Here is a 19996-nt window from a genome sequence, read left to right as displayed (position 1 = left end):
TCTATGTTCTATTTGATTATCTTCTGTATTTTGGACCTGGCATTTTCATAAGACAACTTTTTCTGTTTTAATTTAATCCCAATTTCCTTATTCATCCAGGGAGGTTTGGATGCCCTACCATTCCTCTTTGTGGGAATGTATTTGTTCTGTTTTATCTGCCAATCTTTCTTTCCAGTCTGCCTTGGCTAGGTCCCCGTTTAACTCACTGAAATTAGCCCTCTTCCAGTTGAGTATCTTCACTTTTGATTGTTCCTTGTCCTTTCCATAAGTACTCTAAACCTAATGATGCGATCACTGTTGTCCAGATGCCCTCCTACTGAAACCTGCTCCACTTACCCCACTTCATTCCCCAGAACTAGATCCAGCAGTGCTTCCTTCCTCGTCAGGCTGGAAACATACCTGATCCTGCACACATTTCAGGAATCCATCGCCCTCCTTGCCCTTTACGCTGTTACTCAACTATCCTTTTTACCCCACATCTACGACATGGCTCGCTCTGCCTTCCCCCAACTCCGCCGCATGGCCAGGATCCGCCACTGTCTCACACCGCAGGCTGCCGAAGAGGCTCGACTATGCAAACTCATTGTTTTTTGACCTCCCCAACTCCTCCCTCCACAGGCTGCAGATCATCCAGAACTCTGCAGCCTGTGTCCTCTCCCGCACCAGGCTCCGTGACCCTATTACCTCCATCCTTGCCCAACTCCACTGGCTTCCCATCACACAGAGGATACAGTTCAAGATACTGGTCCTCACCTTCAAAGCCCCCCATGGTCTTGCTCCCCCCACCTCTGTGACCTCCTAACCCCCTACCATCCTGCTCGTCCCCTCTGCTCGATGGGCTCCAGCCTGCTTCACGTCCCCCGCCTCATTATTGGTAGGCAGGCCTTCTCCTCCCCACCCTCTGGCACTCCCTCCTCCTTGCCCCCTCCCTTGCCACCTTCAAGACACACCCCAAGACCCTCCTCTTTGCCCATGCCTTTGATCTCCCTGCTTCCCCCTCACCGACTCCCAGCTCGGATCCGAAACTCTGCATGTCCAGCGTCTTGGGACATCCTCCCGCTGTGCAAGGCACTATACAAATGTAATTTTGTTGTTGTTATTTTGCTAGTCTGTGTTCGGATAACTGAAGTCCCCCATTATCACTATTCTATTGGTTTTGCATCTTTCTGAAATCTGCTGACAGATTTGCTTACCATGTGCATTCATGTGTTTGATCCTGTTATTTTGATACTCACTTGAACGAGTAATCCAGAGATCACCACCCTTGAGGTCCTGCTCTTTAGCTTTTTCCCTAGCTTCTGATATTCTCCCTGTAAGATCTCAGCCCTTTTTTTCCACCTACATCCTGGATCCCAACATGGACCACGACTTCTGAAATGTTCCCCTTCCCCTTGTAGAATGTTTTGCACCTGTTCCGTGATGTTTTCAAGCTTGGTGATAGGGAGACAACATACCATGTGCGAGTCACGTCTTTGTTTGCAGAAACACCTGTCTACTCCTTTCACTGTTGTTTCCCCAATGACAACTGCATTGACACTCTTCCCTTCCACGAACTCTTCAGCCTCCCATATGCTATATAGTGACACCAGCCTCTCCTTGAGCTCAGAAATCCTGAGCTCAAACTCATGGAGGCACTTCCTAGACACACATTCGTCCAGGGCACACAAAGCATCCTGGAGGTCCCACATAGCACACATTGTGCATGCAACCAGTCTCAGCTGCCCAGTCATATTCCCAGACATTTTATATTAGTTTAATAGAACTATTATATATTGTATAATTATGCACCTCATTCCCCCTCTGCACCGAATTCCCACTCTCACCAAATTCCTTAGCAGACATCTCACTCAGTTCCTTCCACACTGTTGGGCTCTCGCAATTCTCCCCTTTATATGGGCTTCTGACATAACCAGTTTTAACTGTTCAGCAAATTATTAACTAATCCTAACACTTGGCCTGTGACCAACTGCCAATTTGACTTGTTTACCTGTTTCCTTGAAAAGTTCTATCTTGCTCAAGAAACAATTCCCACTCTATTGCTGAGTTTTTTTTGCTCCCTAGTTCTCTCTTGCTCAAGAATTCCCACTCTCACCAAATTCCTCAACAGAATTCTCACTCTATTCCACCTCACTCAATTCCCTCCTCACTACTGGGCTCTACTCAAGCATTGCTAAGATGGGCAGAAACAAACATAATAGTACAACTGAACGCCAACAAGTCATGACACAAAGTGGTAAAGTGTATCCTTCTAGTGGAAGATGGTGGCAACGCCTTTACACATTTCATGCTGAGTTATGTTGCTCACCAGGAACCTCGCAGGGATCCTGTACCAGGTACCCACCATTCCACCTGGGGGGGGGGGGGGGGGAGGGTTCATACCTGCACTTAAAAGTATATCAAATAACCAACAAGCAACTATCCTCCGAGGGGGGCAGAGGTAAACAGGGTCTCATTAGAGTTGAACTGGCTCCTTGGTGACATGGCTCCTCAGTGGCGGTCTCGGTAGTCCAGTTCCTGAGCCAGGCGGGTCTGCGGTATTCCAGGGCACTGATGATGACGGCGCGGTCACACTGACTCATTGGCAGGACTTAAAAGGGCAGACTAGTCCCGGGGTGGGGTGGGGTGTCCCGGGCGGGGGCAAGGAATGATTCCGCTCATCTCCCGTTAACCCCGAAGGCCAATGCCCTCACGAATAGGGTGGTCCCAGCTGGATAAGCAGCAGGAAAGTGTTCTCACTTGGGAAGAGACTTCGCATTCCAATACATGGGAATTTTCACGTACAGAGTGGGGGGGAGGGCGGGAAGTGTTAAACTCAACCCTGATCGGTTTGGATACTCTTTAAGCCCGGGTGAAGGGTTTCCACCCAACTGCCCCTCCCCACCCCCCCAAAAAAAAATACGTTTCAGTTTCAAGCGGTAAGGATTAAGTTTATGAGTGTTGGGGGGGAGAAATATTCCAGAAACCGGTCCACAGACTTTTTTTTTATCTGATGAAAGGCTGGACCGGGGAGCTGCACTCGGGGGAGGGGAGTTGGGATCTCGGCTGGTCGAAGGGCAGCCGCGAGAGTTTTAACACCGAAAAGCTTGGGAGGTTCCGCCATCTCTTGTTGCGCAACACGAACATGACACGAACCCGCGTTTAACATTTTTCTTCACGCTCGTAAGTGGGTCTTTAATCGCCAGGAGAGGGGGAGGGGGGGAGAGGGAGGGAGGGGGGGGAGGGGGAAGGCGTGACGAATAGCTCTGGTGAACTAAAAGACTGCTGAGCTCCTTTTGGGAGGAGGGACACGGTCGGAAACCAAAGCGACGCTTTGAAGTCGGTCAGCCATCACCACGCCCTCACCTCAGGAGGTACTGAGGAAAGGGAGGGAGGGAGGGAGGAGGGGGGCAGAGGATTACCTTTTCTGGAGCGGTTCCCTGTACAGAAAGCGTGGGAGGACATCCGTGTAAGGTGTGTGCGCGCGCGCCGCGTGACTCAGCCCTGAACCGGGGCTCCGCGCATGCCCAGTGCCGGTGGCGGTGAGGTAATAGGGGCGCGCGCGGGGCGGGTGGGGCTCGTGCCGCGGGTGACGGTTGGTCGCCGGCTCGGCAGTTGGGAGGAGCCGCGAGCTTCCCGAGCGTCGATGGGAGTAAACAGTGGCCGAGGAGGAGGGGGGCCGACGCAGGGGCCGGAGTCAACACACCTGCTCGGTTTGCCGCGGACGCTTTTGTCGGGAGTTTTAAGGCGGCGTTGGAAGAAAAACCGGCGGCGGCGGTGGGGGGAGTTTTCGAGCGACTGGCGGAGCTCCGTCGCGAAGGTGAGGAGGAGTTGGCCGCTGAGTCGCGAGCGCTCGCCGCGCTGGTGGCCGCACTTTCGGGGGGGCGCGGCTGTCAGCGCGGTCAAGGTGCGCCGGGCGGGCGGGCGGGCGGCCGGGCGGGAAGTGCGCGCGCACAACGCGGTGTCAGCCAGCTCCGGGGTCCGAGAGCCGCCGCTCTGACGGACGGCGCTGACTCGCCGCCCTGCCCGGGACTTTCTCCTGGTGGGGGGTTTTTTTTTTAAGTGCCGCCCGCAAGAATGCAAAGCAGCAGCTCCCGTCTCCCATCACAAGGGCATTCAAGTCCATACCCAGGAATGAGTGGGGGCGGGTTTTCAGTCCACGCCCAGGAATTGAAGTCGGGTGTCCTGACACATGTGGGAACCCTTCCCCATATGCTTGAAAGAGCATCCCAACCAAACTGAGAATGCCGTCCAGCCCAACTTCACGTGGACATCCCGCAGATACGTTGTTGGCGTAGAATGCGCTTGCGTCCAGCTTACTTAATTCCGGAAAGTACTATGCGCAAGTCGGCAGGAGCCAAGGCTTGGGGCACCCAGGAGTGAGGACTGAGAGTGCGGGCAGTCTGTCTGGTCCCAGAAATGACCATGTGGGCATTGATGATGATGATGATGATAATAATATCCTTGCATTTGATAATAGTGCCTAATTATGTCTCAAAGCACTTCACAGAATATATTGTAATGTGAATTGACTGTATTTTGTGGGCAAAAACACGGCAGCCAATTCCGCACAGGAATTCTGCATATTCTGTCCAGACTCAGGGTGAAGGTCAGTCCAGATCCACGTATGAGAGGGAGGGGCAGGTGTTTGTAGCCCAGAAGCTGAAATGAGAGGGCTGGCCAGGCAGGCAGGCAGTGCAGAGCAACTAATAAGAGCACAGGCAAGCCAGAGCAAGCAATGAAATTGTGGGTCTGAAGTTGAGAACCAGGAGTGAAAGGGCTGCAGACAGTCCAGAACCAAGAATGAGCAGGTGGGACAGTCAGTCCACACCCTGGAAATGGGAGAGTGGTCATCTGTCCAGAACAAGAAGTGAGTGGGTTGCCAATCATAGATTAATATACATTTACAGTGTAGAAAGAGGTTGTTTGGTCCTTTGAGTCTGTATCAGCTCTCAAAACAACCTGTACTTCAGTCCCACTGTACTGCCTAATTTTCAAGTCGAGAACAATCAGTCGAGAATAAAGACTGAGAGGATGGGCAGTCATTCCAGACCCAATAGTGAGAAGGTAGACAGGTGGTTGAGATAAAAAATGGCAGACAGTCAGTCTAAATCTAGGAATGAGTGGGTGGATAGTCAGTACTGACCGAGGAATGGAAAGGTACGCAGTCAGTTCACACCTTTCAAGGGCTGCAGGCAGTCCAGAGCCAAAAATGAGAGGTTTACAGGCAGCCAAGACCAAGGAATGAGAAGGTAAATCGAGAGGGCAGCCAGCCAAGAAGATGTAGGGTTTGGGGATGGGAGATTGTCAATCAAGAGCTATAAATAAGAGACTGGTATTGGGACAGAGCAGCTGGTCCAGATCCAATAATGATTTTGTGTGCTTGAAGTCCATAGCAAAGGATGAAAACAGAAGTGGGCAGGTCTGACTTTAGAAAAAGGAGTGGCACCCAAAAGTCCAGAGCAGGGAATATTCTGATCTAATCTTTCAAATTCCACCACATACAGAATTTCACACCTTGTACCCTCTTCTGCAGATCCAAAACTCCCATTCTTGTTTGGCTCTACTTGCTCCCAGTTCCCAGCAGATTAAGATAAAGATTGTCATCTTGGCTTTCAAATCCCTTCATAGTCTTGCCTCACTCTGTTTCTGTAATCACTTCTGCTCAATCTCCAGCCAATATCCTCAGTTCTACATTTGTTCTTCATTCTCTCTGTTTCACCATCAGTGACAGAGCCGTCAGCCACTATTCTTCCGCTCTCTGGAAATCTCTCACAAAATCCCTTCACCTAGCATTTTCCTTTCCATCATTCATGAATTCCATAAGCTATCTCTTTGATTGTTCCGTTAATTGACACACTAATTCTCCTCTTTCCGTCCGTTGCTCTGCGAGAAACCATCCAGTATGAAGGGATCTATATAAATGTTGCTCCCCATCGTCCTTGTAAACTGCTTCAGTGATGGGGAGGACAAGTTTGCAGGGCTATGGAGTGGAGCAGGGGAGTGGGATTGATTTAGATAGCTATTTTCAAAGAGCCAGCACGGCCATGATGGGCTGAAGGCCTTATTCTGTGCTGTATAATTCTATGATTCTATGAATGTATTATCCTAGGTGAAAAGTGATGTATTACAGCAAATTGGCTATCCAACAGCAGCCATACTGACTGCCCCATTCCCACTATCATCGCAAGCCCCACCAGACACCGGGAGCTAACCTCTCCTCCCTCATCCACATTCCCACCCTCCCTGCCAATCCTCCCACTACCCCCTCCCATGTCAAACATTCCTCTGCCAACTGTCCCCTCCGCATCGGCCTACAAAATGTCCGCTCCCTTTCTAACAAGGCTCTCTCCATCAACGACATCATCAGTGATGAAAACATCGATATCCCGGCCCTCACCAAAATCTGCTCACTTGCTCTATCCCCCTACTCCTCTGGCTGATTCCCCTCCTTCGAGTACCTTACCCTCTATCATCCCTCCAATTTTTCCCTCAAAATTATCCTGATTTTTCGCCCCCTCCCCTCCCTTCATCTCTGACATCTTCGCCCTTCTGGCTTACCTCTGTTCTGAATGCCTCCTTATCCTAGGAGACTTCAACCTGCACTTCATCCCCTCTTGCTCTATCTCCACCGACTTTTCTCTCCTTTCCTCTCACAAGCTCTCCCTCCACGTCCGCTCTGCCACCTACGTTCATGGCCACTCACTTGACCTGGTGATTCCTCAGGGCCTCAGTGTCTCAGACTTCACAATCATCAATAAAGCCATTTCAGATCACCATTTCATCTCCCTTAACTCTTCAATCCCTCTCCCCACTGGTACCCAACCCACCTCCATCTCCTATTGCCCTTGGAAAGAATCTCCCTGCACTCCCTCAACGCTGCCCTAAAGTCGTCTGAACTCCCTCCACCCTCCCCAGCCCCCCCGTCCTGTATCCTGCACCGATTTATTCTCCTCAGTCACTCTCCTCCACAACTCCCTCTCAAGCATTCTTGATGCGCTTGCTCCCCTCACCTCCCGAACCACCTCCTACTCACGCAACTCACGCTGGTACATCAGCTACCTCCGCTTACTCAAGGGTCAAGTGTGTGACGCAGTCCACCATCAGATCTGGCTAGACCACATTAAAAACTTACCGCTCCACCCTCACCGCCGTCAAATCATCCTTCTATTCCAAGATAATCTTGGAAGCCAAGGACATCCCAGGCTCCTCTTTTCTACCAACTGGCTCCTCCATCCACCCTCTCACGCTTCCCCCATCCTCTCCTCCAACTGCGAGGAAATACTGGATTTCCTTGAGACCAAAAGCGAGGGAATCTGTTCAGCTGCCTCCACCCTTCCAACTACCACCTTCTCAACATTGTGGAGTCCTGTAGCTCAGTGGTTAGAGCACTCGCCTTGCAAACGAGACACCTGGGTTCAATTCCAGGATTGGGCAAGTTTCCTTACTCCACACGCCTAATAATAATCCCTCCAAAACAAAACAATAATAAATTGGTCATTTTCAATCCATAACTGTTTGTGGGACATTGCTGTGCGCAATTGGCTGCCGCGTTTCGCCCACAAATATACAGTCAATTCACTTTACAGCATATTCTGTGAAGCACTTTGGGACGTCTGGAAGATGTGAAAAGCACTATATCAAATGCAAGGATTATTATTATTATCTCTCACTTTTACCCATTCCTCCTTCCACACTTTCGAACCCGTCTCCCCCTCCCTCTCACCTCCACTATAACCCACATGAAGCACACCACTGTTCCCACCCTCCTAAAAACAGCTGTCATCACTGCTATCGTAAAAAACTTCCCTGGACCCATCCCTGCTCACAAACTACTGCCCCATCTCCAACCTCCCATTCCTAGGTCCTTGAAGGACTTGTTGCTTCCCAGCTTCACTCCTTCTCCTGCCACTCCCTTTACGAACCTCTCCAATAGGGTTTACATGCTGCTTACAGCACAAAACCTGCTCTGGTCAAGCTGACAAATGACATTATGTGACCAGAGCTTCCTCTGTCTCCTCGACCTCTCTGCTGCCTTCGACAATTTGGACCACAACTCCTCCACCGCCTCTCCTCTCACCTCAACCTTTAAGGTTCTGTCTTTGAATGGTTCAGATCCTACCTCTCACACTGGCTCTACTTTTTCTCCACAAACGGCTTCTCCTCTAGCCCCTGAAATGTCTTGTGCGGAGTTCCTCAGGACTCTGTCCTCAGTCCTCTCCACATCAACCTGTACATACTCCCTCGTGGTGACATCATCCGCAGACATGGGGTCAATTCCACATGTATGCAGATGACCCCCAACTTTTATCTCTCTGCCTCCACCCTCGATTACAGGACCAGTCCTGACAGACTGCCTGTCAGACATCAAGTCCTGGATGAGAGCCAACTTTCTACAGTTGAACATCACCAAGACCATCAGCCTCCGCACTGGCATCATTAGCATCCACGGATGAGCACTCCACCTTACCCAAGCCATTCAGAACCCGAGGCAGCTTGTTCGACCCTCAACTGTCCTTTCTCACCCACATCTGTGCCATGACATGCACTGCCTTCCCCCACTTTCGCAACATTGCCTGACTCCGCCACTGTCTCACCTCTCAGGTTGCCGAAACCCTCATACATACCTGCATTACATCCAGCCTCGACTAAACCAATGTCCTGATTTTCGTTTTCCCAACTCTTCCCTCCACAAGCTACAGATCATCCAGAGCTCTGCAGCTCGTGTCCTCTCCCACATCAGGCTCCATGACCCCATCACACCCACCCTCGCCCAGCTCCACTGGCTCCCCATCCGTCAGAGGTTCGAGTTCAAAATTCTCGTCCTCACCTTAAACGTCCTCCCAATCTGCTAACCCTTTATCAACCTGTCCCCTCCCTCCGTTAAGCATGTCCCCGTCTGGCCCACCCCACCATTTGCGGTCAAGCGTTCAGCCTCTCTGCCTCCACCCTCTGGAATTCCATCCCACAACCTTACTCCCTCCCTTGCTTCCTTCAAGGCACGCCTCACGACCCTTCTCCTCGACCGTGCCTTCGGCTACCCTCCTACCTTCTCTGCCCTCCATCCTCCCTGATCCCAAACCCCGCCTGCTCGGGTCCTAATCCCTGACTGTTCAGGGTCTTGGGATGTCCTCCTGGTGTGAAAGGCGCTTTACAAATGTAATTTTAGATTGTATTGTAACCTGCAATGAAAAATACCAAAACTTCCCAGTGCTGCACTTACCTGACTAGGATGACCTGCGGCCTCTGCAGCTAATTTTCTCCTCAAATGATGTCTTGGCAACAAAGCAATGGGCCATGCTATGTTGTTGGTGTGATAAGGGCCGATTGTGACATAGTTTATTTTTGCAATTCCTGCTAAAGAAATAATAGTATCAGAACCAGAAAATGATCAAGAGCAAAGTGGCCAGATATTCAGGTGGATTGCCTGAATTTTCCTATGATCTTGACAGCAGCCATTGCAGAATACAAGTGTATGTGATGTGGCGCAGAATGCATAATATAAAACGGCATGACTGTGTATAATACTTAGTCTTTCATTACTGCTTTATAATTGCATAAATCTAATTATTTTCTTGGGGAGGAGCAAATTGAATTATGAGTTATAATGTGTTGAGATTCACGTTCCAAATATGAGCTATGTGTGATCTTTTTTCAGAGTATCTAAACAAGTAAGGATTTTACATGTGCAAGGAACTTTACCCTTTGAGGAAAAACTGGCTCCCAGTGGTATGCATGGCAATGGAGTATCAGAATTGAGTAAAACCTCTCAGGTGGTCCCTGTAGTCCAGTTCCTGACCCGGCAGGTGTGCTGTACTTCAAGGTGTTATTGACAACAGCTCTTACTATACTGGCTCATGAGCAGGATTTCGAGAAGCTGACCAGTCACGAGGGGCAGGGATTCTTCTACTGGACTGCAAGCCAAAGCCCTAATGTGAAGAATGATCCTGGCTGGAAGCAGACAAGTGTTTGTAAACTGAATGATTTAAGCTCCAGTAGTACTCAAGTGCACACTCTGCATTCCCAAGCCTTAGCTCCTGCCAACCTTAGCTTAATACTTTTCAAGATTAGGTAAGCAGAATACACGAGGGAGAGATTGCGCACACCATTCCAAACAAGGGCCAAGTTCCCTTCACATGTCATTACTTGTTTAGTCTGGATACTCTTAAGCTTGGTGATTGGTTTTGCATGTGTATGTCACCAAGATGCCAAAATAATCACACATGCCTCATATTTGTAACATGATCACTGTTAATTTCTCTATTAGTATAATTTTCCCTTTGACAGCCCAACTTCCTAATCTATCCAGATCCATCTGTATTTACTCAAATGTTGTCTGTTATTGTTAGTTCCCTTCTTCCCCCCCCCCCCCCACCCACTGGTACCATCACTATAATTTCTCTCCTCACTTGCACATCATTTGTGTCAAGTGTAGATAGCCCAGATCTCCGAGGCAAACTGCTGGACAATTCCTTCTTGTCAGTGCAGCTCTCTGGTGATTCCTATGATGTAGTCAGTTCCTGATCCACTTCAGAAATACTCCATCCTATTCTATATCTTTGAACCCTGGGCATCAATTTCCTATGCTACTGTGTTAAAAGATTAGCTTAAAAACTGAAGATGTTTTGACACTAATTTCATCCTTTCTGATGAATGCTAAATTTGTTTTGGGTTACTTCAATCAAACGTACTGAGAGAGATTGTAGCATCTATGCAAAAAACTACTTCTTTATATAATAAAAAAAATGTCATCCACCCTATTGCTTCTGCTGTTCTCAGCATCTTCGAAGGTCTATCACAGGCAGTGGTTCCCAGATCCAGGTGGTAAGATGCTGGCTATATTTTGCAGCAAGGTGAAAGGATTGCAGGGTTGTTGTAATAAAAAAAAGTTGTAAAGCGCTCTGAGATGCTACCCTGTTTGGAGGGCGCTATACGAGTTAAGTGCATGTTGTTGTTGTTAACCTCTGCGTTTAGAAAGGCATCCCAACTCATTCTGGTAGATGAGATTTAGATAATGTTGCAGCCAATCCCTATATTGCAAGTGCTGTGAGAACCGAAACAGGATAGATTGGATTCTGAAGTAATTGCAAGGAGGCGGAGGCTGAGATGGACCTCAGGGCACAAATCAAGTTGCTATGTCAGAAGAGATTCTTAAATTCCCTCTGTTAATCTAGATGATATGCCTAGGAGACTGCTAGCCAAAGTGGTTCTCAGAAATCTGTGTTTATATTGCCGATCATCATTGTCACATAGAGAGAGCTTCGACTTTCAGAGTTACAAGTAAAAGTGTGCATTCCTTTGACCCTTTTTCTGCTTGCTATCTTTCTGAAATGTCTGTCTATTGTCAGCTCAGCCAGTGGTGTGCACATGCATATCTCAGCAAAATATTCATACATTGTGATATCCCAACACCACAGTGGTCCCTCCCCTAATGTTGGGCATTAGTGTTTCACTAATGGGTTCCGGAGCTGACTTAAACAAACCATGTAAACCATGAGTTCAGGTTAAGTACACATGGGTGGAACCACATGGCGCATTGGCTGAAATTGGCTGGAACTTCATGCAATAAATTGTGCATTTCTGCCATTTTTGAAATTTGATATATAGTGTATCAATATGATTGGAGAGACAAAAATGTGCACCCCTTGATCTCCTTGTTGAACAACATCAAAACTTAATATGTCAAAAGTTTCTATGTATAGGGTTCTCTTTCTAAAACCTTATGTAAACTCTGAACCCCGAAGATCACTATAACAACCCACAATATACCAGTATGATGAGGATCTGCATAGTTTGATAAACCATTCTGATTATTGACATTCTTCAGCTATTCCAGGGAGTCCTGCAGCTCAGTGGTTAGAGCAGTCCCTCGGAAGCGAGAGACATGGGTTCAATTCCCGGCAGGGTAAAATATTAGGCAAGTTTCCTTACTCCACACGCCTCTGTTTACCTAGCAGTAAGCAGGAACCCGTTTGTTAGTCGATTGACAGATCGCTTTTCCGGGAGTAATAATTCCTTCAAAAATAAATAATAATAAATTGATCACTTCAGTCCACGACTGTTCATGGGACACTGCTGTGCAGAATTGGCTGCTGCATTTCACCCATAAAATACAGTCAGTTCACTTTGCACGAAGTTCTGTGAAACGCTTTGAGATGTCTTGAAGACGTGGTAAGGAGTTATATCAAATACAAGGATTATTATTATATAACTCGGAGTACAAAACAAGGTAGGAACAGATGGTTTAGGAATACATAACAAAGAATTGTATATTTTGCATTTATTATGGTGATATCTAAAATATTTAAATGAAGGAACCACAACTTTACCATGGGTTAAAACATTTGCATGGTAAAACTAGGAAATATGAAAGCTTTTTTGGGTACTGTCAATTGGTGGTCCTTCTCTTGACCTGTGACTCTTGCTGTCCATGTAATTCTGAGCCTCAATTCTGGTCTGATCAACTTGTTGACCAATCTGGAAATCAGGTCTTCAACTTTTCCTTGCTTTGCATCGACAAGGTGCTCTTGAGACATGCTTGAAGGATGCAAGGCAGGGAGCAAGGCGAAGAGCCTGTGGGATGGAGTTCTAAAGGGTGAGGGCAGAAAGGCTAAAGGCTGATCGCCGATGGTGGGTGGGAGGGGGATGTGGAACAGGCTGAGCAGAGGGAACAGACAGGTCAATATGATGTTAGCAGGTCATAGAGATAGGAAGGAGCAAGACCATGGAGGGCTTTGAAGATGAGGATTTTTAACTCTATCCTCTCGGGGATGGGGAGCTAGTGGAGCCGGATGAGGGTGATAAGGTCATAGACCCTGGTGTGGGAGAGGACACGAGCTGCAGGGTACTGAATGATCTGCACTTTGTGGATGGAAGAGTTGGGGAGGCTGACGAGCAGGAGTTGGAATAGTTGAGCTTAGATGTGATGAATGCGTGGATGAAGGTTTCAGTGGCCTGAGGGGAGAGGTAGTGGCGGAGCCGGGCAATGTTGCGGTGGTGGTGGAAAGCATAATAATAATAATAATGGGTCATGGTGTGAACATGGGTGGAAAGGACAGTTGAAGGTCAAACAAGATGGCTTAGTGAGGTGGAGTGTGCAACCATGGATGGTGATGCTGTCAGCGCCTGAGGTGTGGAGATGCTGACGGGAACCAATCAGGAGAGCCTCGGTCTTGTTGACGTTCAACTGAAGAAAATTAGCTCTCATCCAGGACTTGATGTCTGACAGACATTCTGTCAGGACAGCAGTGGTCCTGAAGTCGAGGCATACATGTGGAAGTTGACCACATGTATGGCTGTGGATGATGTCACCAAGAGGGAGCATGTAGATATTGAAGAGGAGAGGACCAAGGACAGAGCTCTGCGGAATGACATTGCATGGCATTGCAGTGCAGCATCTTGAAGCATTTCCGAGAGTGTTCCTCACAGGTGGCATTTTAGAGATTATAGCCATCAACAAAAAATTAGTAATTCTTCTGTAGATGAAAAGAAGTATTTAAACTGTTGCATGTTATTAATTATATTGAATGATTTTTTTTAACAATAATAAATTGCACATCGGAGGATGTCCCAAGGCGCTAGACAGTCAAGGGTGTGTACCCGAGCTGGGGTAGAAATCCTCGAGTTACCGAAGGCACAGTCAATGAGGAAGGACTTGAGATGGGCCTTGAGGAGGCAAGGGAGGGGGCGAGGTCGAAGGGACTCCAGGATAGAGTTCCAGAGGGTGGAGGAGAAAGGCTGAAGGCTTGCCCACCAGGCTGGAAATATGGAGCAGTTCAGTGCCGTCGGAGCAGAGGGCGTGGGCAGGTTGGTATGGTTTTAGTAAATCACAGATGTTGGGACTGTGAAGGGCTTTAAAAGTGAGGATGAAGATCTTAAAACTCGAAGAAAAACTTTAATTGAGTTTCCTAATCCTTTCTTGATTCTTAGTATATTTTGCTTTGGTATGATAGTTGAAAGTAAAATTTCCATGTGAAGAAAAACACAATTTGTAAATTATTTCCTGATTTTACACTATCCTGTTCCTATAAAATGCATCTGGTAAGGTGTGGGTTTCAATATGGAACATGTCACAGGGACTGTTAGTGATTAAATTAAGGTACTTCAACATTATTGGGCCTATTGCTGGAAATATTTTGGCTTGTGCAAAAGTATGATTCTTTGTGATCTGTTGGCTGAACTACAATACAATGTGAATTTATATAGTGCTCTTCATGCAAGATAGGGTCTTTGAGCACTGTAAATACATATAAAAATACAAATGTAAATACGATTTGTATTTTTCACTGGATCTGCCACTATTTTTATTTTGCTTCCAAATATTATCAGATCAGGGACTTTCTGAGACAGCTGAGAGTCATTGTTTCTGTCAACCTTTCATATATGGTGGAGATTATTTGCTGGCATCTCAATTATAATAATCTTTACGTTTGTTACAGCTTTTCATGTCTGGAGGACCCTAAATTAAACCTTTTAGATATTTTGTTCCCTCTTGAAATTAATATGGACCCTGCCTCAACCATTGCACCCAGTTCTACACTTCAACAATTTTCTTTGTGGAACGCTCCTTTACTCCCTTGCTAACTATCTTAAATTGATGCCCTCTAAGTCAATGACTTAGCAACCAGTGGAATGTTTCTGACATCTACTCTTATAATAATAATAATCCTTGCATTTGATATAGCGCTTTTCACGTTGGGAGGATGTCCCAAAGCGCTTCACAGAACACACTGTAAAGTGAATTGACTGTATATTTGTGGGCGAACGCGGCAGCCAATTGCGCACAGCAATGTCCCACAAACAGTCGTAGATTGAAAATGACCAATTTATTATTGTTTTTGGTTTTGGAGGGATTATTATTAGGCGTGTGGAGTAAGGAAACTTGCCCAAGGTTTCGCCCTCTGCCTGGAATTGAACCCAGGTGTCTCACTTGCAAAGCGAGTGCTCTAACCACTGAGCTACAGGACTCCACGATAATTAGATAGGGGGGAAATCATTCATAATTTTAAAGATCTTTGTCATTTCTCCTTTTAATCTTCTGTGTTCCAATGAAAATAGGCCAAGTTTCTCTAATCTTTACTCACAGATCAAACTACTCATCCCTGGTACGAGCCGAGTAAATCTCCTCTGTGGCCCTGACATCTTCATGGTGCTTGAGTTTGGTTTTGAGCAAGTTAAATTGAGAACCTTTTAAGCATCTGATTTACTGAGAGCTATGTTTTTTTTCATGCAGCCTTTTATTGGCCAAAGAGAATTATTGAACTGCCTTAGTTTTTGTATTCATCTAATGTTCAGAATCCTGTTGCTGAAATTGTATTCACCACTTCACTGTTCTACTATTGAATGCATCACTTATGTTTCATTTATACTACACCTTTAGCGTTCAATCAATGTTGAGACCACTATAAAACTGATTTTAGAGCATTTGTTCAATAATGAAAACTGCTTCTGAAATGACCTCCAAGTTGTGGTTTCAGAATGAAATCTTTGTTATTGACTGCTGTATAAAAGTGATTGTACCACAGCTGATTGAGCACATTGTTTAGGTCATTTGAATGTATGTTTGGTGTTGGTTAGCAAATCTCTCTGTTCAGTCCCAGTATGGAGGAGTTAAGTATAAATCTGGTTCTCTATTCCAATTCTATTGTATTTAGTGCTGAAAGCTTTTCTGGTTGCTCCAGCAATATCAAAGGTGTATCAGTTAATAAATACAGGTCATTAATTTTCAATTGAGTAGGATAAACAAACCAGCATACAAGTCAGCTGTTTTCTTTGAAAGTAAGACCTTGTGTAAGTCTCTAGTAAGCAGTGGGTTAGAACAACAACAACTTGTATTTATATACCCCTCCTCACACAGGGTAACGTCCCAGAGCGCTTGACAGTGACAAAGCACGACAGCGAGCCAGGGGAAAGGGTGGCCGTAAGCATGGTTGAATAGGAAGATCTTCAGGTGTGACCTATTTCTAATTCTACCAATTAGAAAATTGGTAGTAACTAGTAAATGTATCTTTGTTGCTCCTTGGCACCACAGGGCTTATAATCGAAGACTTGAGCTTGGTCTGCTTTGCAGAGGCCACCCTCTGGGCCAGTGTACTGAGGATTTCTCTAGAGGCTATCTGAAAGTTATCAACCTGAAGCAATATTCATGATTGTACAGTACCAAGTATTAGTGTTTTGACAACTGCTCAAGACTGCAAGTGTTTTGGTATTATTGTTTGGTGTTTTGGGACGCTACCCTGTGAGAAGGGCGCTATTTAAATGGAGGTTATTGTTGTATTACTGTGCATTGTTCCAGCAAGATGCAAATGCTCAGATGAATGTCACCAATAATTTCAGTAGAAATTTGGCATAGTGCTTCATTTTTGTGTGGAGGTAGCTTCATTATTTAAAGTTAAATCTTCACATGTACCATCACCTCCTAACTACTTTTGTTTCTCATGACCCCGCATGGTGAGGAGTTAGTTATTCATTTTATATTTCGGTGCTCTTCATTTTGATGCTACCTCCTCTGAGCAAAGAACTCGGTTTAAGGGTGGTAATTTCTGGGAGAGGAGTGTTTCCCAAATGTTACCATTGATGAAAGAAGAATTGTCTTTCTCAAGTGTCTTTCTTAATTGTGTCCCTCTTCCCCCCCCCCCCCACCTCTGCCCATCTCTTTAATGTTCATGAGACCTAACTAAACCTCTGCACCACATAGTGCATTTTGTTTGTTTAAAAAGAAAATTCTTTTTCAGATTAAGATATCTGACAATGTTAATCTTTGAATTGAGGCTATTTCGGTTAAAGAATTCTCTCTTCTCATCCATTGGTAGAAAAGTTTGTTTGTTATAGTTTAAACTGAAATCCTAATGTTTCATAATACATAGGATATAATTTCATACATCCCTCAGCAATTAATTCAGGATTTAAATTGGTTTTAATATGAACGGAACTTAAACTTGCTTCTATCCTACATGCAATAGATCATTTGGCAAGTAATTCATCTTGTTAGATTCTAAAACTAATGTGGCAATACAAATGAGTAGTTTAATTCCAATTATATTTTCTTTATTGGTTCATCAAATATATGCATTACAATGGAACAATTTTAGGCCTACAGTATATCCTGTGAAGTATTTTGAGATGTCCTCCTAATGTGAAAGGTGCTAATTCCAATGTAGGGATTATTATTTATTATTCTACATATCTGATATAATAAAAGCAATTGGTGGCTTTAGATGGGACAATTTGAGGCATATGGAGTTCAAACGAATAACACAGTCCTCTTCCAATACTTCTGAAGCTGGAACGTCATAGTCCACTAACATACTCCAGTGCAATACTGGGAGAGTGCTGAATTATTGGAGCTGCCATCATTTAAGTGGGTTCCGTCTGCCTGTTCAGATGTTTGCTAAAGATCCCGTGGCGTCATTTGACAGGAGAAGAGTCCCAGTTTGGTCAATAATCCTCCAGAAAATTGGTCTTTCAGTTTCCTCATCCTCACCTACAAGGCCATTCAGGGCCTTGCTCCCTCCTACCTCTCCGACCTACTATCCCCCTACCTACCTGCCCGTACCCTCCGTTCCTCTGGCTCCGGTCTGCTCCACATCCCCCGCCCCAACCGCCCTACCATCGGTGGCCGGGCCTTCAGCCTCTCAGCCCCGAGGCTCTGGAACTCCATCCCCCAGTGCCTTCGCCGCCTCCTCCTTTTCCTCCTTCAAGGCCGGTCTCAAGATCTTTCTCTTCAACCGTAACTTCAGTTCCCCTCTCGACTCTCTACCCCCTCCTCACCCCCTCCCCTCACCCTGACCATTTCCCCCCTGCTCGGGTCCTGACCCAACTGTACAGCGCCTTGGGACATCCTCCCGACGTGAAAGGCGCTCTATAAATGAAATGTTGTTGTTGTTTGTGGGACCTTGCTGTGCTCAAAATGGCAGCTTGCCATCTTTGCCTACCAAAGAATTTGTATACTTCACCGTAATTACATATGAAGCACTTTGAAATGATTGTTATAGACACTATGTCAAATGTAACGATCATGATATGTATGTTATGGCCTGAAGCAAAATAAAGTTAGAGGCCAGAGAATATCAGGAGGATGAAGTTATTTGACAATTGGGCACCATTCATTGCCTTTAACTATTTTGCCCCATGTCCAATTCCCTGCAAATTTATCTGCGCAATGCATTATGTTATCGTGAACCACATATGCAGTGTCACAATAATCAAAATGGACGCTTCAGGAAAATAAAGGATGTGACAATTAGAAGAATAAGAGCCAATGTGAGGCTTCCACTTGGCTAAGGCTCTTCTTAACTCTCATAACACTTTTATTAAAATGATTCAAGTCTAGGAAATCTTACTCTCTTCTACCCACCCATTGAGGGGATCCCTAAAACGTACACCATTGGCTTCAAAAGCTCTGGATATTTTCCATTACATACGATAAGATAAAATAACTGTTTCGGATGAGATTTACACCATCTGCAGTCTATTTATCTGCTTGTTACCAAGACTCTTTATAGTTCATACCTTGTTTAATGCTAAGATCTAGTGCTACTCAGCATTTGAAATAGATGGTTTATAGCTAGCTGCTGCAATTGAAACAAAAACTGGAACATTTTGCATTGCAACTTAAACCAAGCTTTTTTTAAAAACATGTTAGAACATTAACTATAAATTATTTGTGTGATTTTTGACAATAGCTGTAAAAAAAAATCTATTATTGGATTCAGTATCCTGTTGTATGTGTATGGTACACCATTTGTGGTGTAATTTACTGTAATATTTTAAGTGTGTTTTATGTTTTACATTCTGGTGTAGAGGAAGCAATTTAAGTAGTTCAGTTTCCTCTGATCTTGCAATTGAGGAAGTCAGTCAGGCCAAAACTCAGGATTTTGTTGACATTTTTCATTTAAGGCAGTTCAGTAATCATGTTTGAAAATGTGCCTCAGAAGTGATGTAAGGGATACTAAATCACCTTTAATATGCATCCTTCCATTTCAGCAACGTTGCCACCCTCCGCCACTCATCCAATGCCTTTGTCATCTCTAGGCTTGGCTTTTGTGACACCCTGTTCACTGGCTTTCCCAGCTCCACCCTCCACAAATTCCAGACATCCCAAATACCTCTGCCACAGTATGCTCTGCAAGCCCGCAACTCTATTCTTGCCTGGCTCCAGTGACTTCCTCTCCTATAGGAAATCAACATAAGATTCTCAACCTCATTTTCAAATGCCATGTTAACCTTGTATCCCCCTACCTTTGAAATCTCCTATATTACTACTGGCTTGGCCATTAACTCCATTCTACTTCATACCAACCCACCCTTTCTGCACCAGCATCAGTGGCAAGCCTTTAGCCATTTTGTCCCCTCCATCTAAAACTCTCTCCTGAAATCCGTCAACCTGGTTCCTTTCTTTCTGCTTTCAAATCTCATCTGAAATCCTGTCTCTTTGACTGCCACCTCACCCATCATTCTCCCAGATGAGGCTCTCACTTATAAAACGGTTCCTTGTAAAACTTTTGAGACATTCTCCCCACATGAAATGAAAGTGAATAAGTTTAAATTGTTGTTGTTGTAATGTAGCTCGCTGGGAAGCTACATTACAACAACTCGCTAATCACCTATTTCCAATAGGTTTCAATTGGTGTTTTACCTGTTTTCCTTTTTCTTTTATCCGCTGGAGCCAAGAACTGGTAAACCTATCTGCTAGTCCTTGGACTTAATCTTATGGGCTTCTTGTTGGTTAGGTCACGTGCCCAAAGCTGCCTATTACATTGATATTGTATTTCTGGAAAGGAGTTATTTTTGTTGTGCATTTATAACATTTGGCTATAATTTTAAAAAAACTGCTGGTAATCTTAAATAAAGAGAAAAGAATAGAAATGTGTGACAGGTTGATTAACATTTAAGAGAGGTTAACATTTTGCATTATAAGACCGTTATTTGTTTTTGTGACAGTATTATCACCCATTAGTGCATGAATACTGCTAAAGCTAAGAATAAATGAGGTGGTACCATATGTTTACCATATGCAACA

At 45.4% G+C, this 19996-nt stretch overlaps 1 protein-coding gene across 1 annotated transcript in view; it reads left to right on the top strand.

Annotated features, from left to right (window-relative positions):
• Positions 1 to 3641: 3641 nt before the first annotated feature.
• The window catches only part of LOC103181181 (protein tyrosine phosphatase non-receptor type 3), a 72373-nt gene continuing 56018 nt past the window's right edge, over positions 3642 to 19996 (top strand). The window contains exon 1 of the mRNA XM_007897446.2: positions 3642 to 3796. The gene's annotated coding sequence lies outside the window, so the exon portion shown is untranslated. The remainder of the gene's footprint in view (positions 3797 to 19996) is intronic.

The sequence above is a fragment of the Callorhinchus milii genome, unplaced genomic scaffold (genome assembly GCF_018977255.1).
Source record: "Callorhinchus milii isolate IMCB2004 unplaced genomic scaffold, IMCB_Cmil_1.0 Scaffold2, whole genome shotgun sequence".
NCBI lineage: Eukaryota > Metazoa > Chordata > Chondrichthyes > Chimaeriformes > Callorhinchidae > Callorhinchus > Callorhinchus milii.
The sequence above is the reverse complement of the archived record's forward strand: the minus strand, read 5'-3'. Positions and strand labels throughout refer to the sequence as shown.